Source organism: Mus pahari, chromosome 22 (genome assembly GCF_900095145.1).
Source record: "Mus pahari chromosome 22, PAHARI_EIJ_v1.1, whole genome shotgun sequence".
Lineage (NCBI taxonomy): Eukaryota > Metazoa > Chordata > Mammalia > Rodentia > Muridae > Mus > Mus pahari.
In genome coordinates this window covers 23472900-23475328 of record NC_034611.1, presented here as the reverse complement: position 1 = coordinate 23475328, position 2429 = coordinate 23472900, and the positions used below count along the sequence as shown (strand labels likewise).

At 35.3% G+C, this 2429-nt stretch overlaps 1 protein-coding gene across 1 annotated transcript in view; it reads left to right on the top strand.

Moving 5' to 3' along the window:
• Nucleotides 1-248: 248 nt before the first annotated feature.
• Slc26a7 (solute carrier family 26 member 7) overlaps nucleotides 249-2429 on the top strand; it is a 131186-nt gene continuing 129005 nt past the window's right edge. Inside the window, exon 1 of the mRNA XM_029533429.1 lies at nucleotides 249-382. The gene's annotated coding sequence lies outside the window, so the exon portion shown is untranslated. The remainder of the gene's footprint in view (nucleotides 383-2429) is intronic.

Sequence of the window (2429 nt, the reverse complement as noted above, 5' to 3'; positions counted from 1 at the left end):
TTACCTGAGCAGATGAATTTTCACTAGCAATAAATATTGCCATTTACATGCAATTTCTAGAGTAAATTTCAGTTGTGCTATTAATTAATGAGGGAACTAAAATATCTGGTACTTTACCTATTTGCTGTTTTATTGATTGAAATGAATGAAATTCTTTGTTCAAGATCTAAAAAGTCCTTGAATTTATTGAATTTTCATTGAACTTAAAATGTCTTGAGGACATTTATATATTCTAAGGCATTATTCATTTATTATTGTTTTAATTTTATGTAGATGTGTATGTGCTTATGTAAGTTAATGTGCATGAAGGTGTCTGTGGAGATCAGAAAAGGCCATTTCGTCCCCTGGAGCTACAGTTTTGGGCATTCATAAGAAGCTTCAAGTATGTGCTGGGGAATACAACTGGGTCCTTTGGAAGAACAGTACATGTTTATAACTGCTAGTGCATCTCCAGCCGCTTTGGCTGCATGGATTTAAATAACTACTCTAACTGTACATGTTTTTTTATATCATCTTGGTCTCACTGCCACTGGTTTGGCTTCTATAGATAAATATGAGTGCTGAGAAGCCCTGATTATTGTTTTAAGTATTATTTTGGGAATTATCTCATATCTGATTTGTGTTGACAATTGTGGAATCAAAATCATCAAGTAAAAACAAGCTCAGAAGAAAAAAAAATACATTTAAAAAAATGTTTATGGGTCTCAGAAAAGTCTAACTGTAGTGCTATAACCATTTACTAGATGATCAATTAGTTTAGAAAGCTAGACATCCAGAAACTTTAAGTCAACACACAGAGGTAGAAGGTAAGACTACTCAAAACATGGATTTGGACTCATGTAAAATTTGATCCAGTGAAACCTCTTTGGATCATGGGAAAAGAAGCTGTCAAAAATTGACATCATTCAGAGCGGTTTGTTGGCACTGGGGCTCTAGCAATTTATTTATAAGGAAGTAATTAATACGGGTTTAAAACTTACACTAAGACTGTCCCTTGGTGTTATTTGAAGTAATAAAAATCTTGGTAGCTAGATTGTCCTTTCCTAGAGAGGAGCACATCTTGAGCAAGAGGGTTGTTGATGCTGTAGCAAAGGCTTCTGTTACATTACTAGAGATACACATAGTGGACCATGATGCTAAGTTATGCAAAGTAAAAACATTTTATAAAGGGAATAAGGATAACACATGAAAATTAAAATTAGCAGTATAAGTATAGAACACTTTTTTAAATTTAATACTTCTCTATACTTTCAGAAATTTATTTTATGATCATTATTTGATGATTTAGTAATCAGGAAAATAAAGAAAGATATCGGCAAAAGTAAATAGTTATTGGAATTCTTTTGTTGTTGTTGTTGTTGTTGTTTTTTTGTTGTTGTTGTTTTCAAGACAGGGTTTCTCTGTGTTGCCCTGGCTGTCCTGGAACTCACTCTGTAGAACAGGCTGGCCTCGAACTCAGAGATCCACCTGCCTCTGCCTCCCAAGTGCTAGGATTAAAGGCGTGCGCCACCACTGCCCAGCAGTTATTGGAATTCTTATCCGTGCATCAGCTCCCTGTATTTTTTTCATTTATCTTGACCTAAAGGGTACGAACCCATCAAGTTTTAAAGTCAAATTAGGAGCTTTAGTTTTACATTTTTATTTTTATTTACTAATTGATTGAAATACTGAGTATTGAATCTAGCACCTCACACACACTAAGCAATGAATCTACCACTAAGCTGTGTCCTCAGGTCTCTTTGTAGTTTTCTATTTTGAGAGAAGGTTTACATCAATAAAACTGTCTAGGCTGGATATCAATTTGCCATCCTCCTCTTTCAATCTCTTAGTAACTGGGATTAGAACCTTACACTACCAGGCAGGCCCAGAGCTTTGCTTTGGACGCTGAGACCTAGTGATATATGTATATAAGACAATGGTTTGGTCAGGGTCAGCTCTGTAAGTCACCTTTTGGTCTCCAGATGGAGCTATTCATGTAGGAAGGAGGAACTGTGAGAATTAATGTCCCGGTTCTTAGTGCTGTCTCAGATCTGCTACATGAAGCTCAAATCATCTTCCAGAAAGCTATGAAGATGGTAACTATGTTGTTGAGTCCTCTTAAATAGGGCAGACTACTAGGTGCTATTGCAAGTTCCTGTGCTAATGAAGCAAGATCCATATTGATTTTGGATTTCTCTTAAAAGTAAGTCAAACAGTATTGAGAAAGTGTGGGAAATCTATGTTGGGGAACTGATCCAGGTGAAAAATACAAGATTAATGGAGTATTTTTAGCTAGTTCCCCTTTAGTAATACTACGTTCCAAATAATCTCTTTTTTCTTCATGATTGTTATTCATTCCAAATGGAGGCTATGTTATTGAGAGGTAGAGTCAATGAAGTCTTCGGAGAAATTTTCCTCTCTTTTTGTCTTTTTTTTTGTTTTGTTTTTTG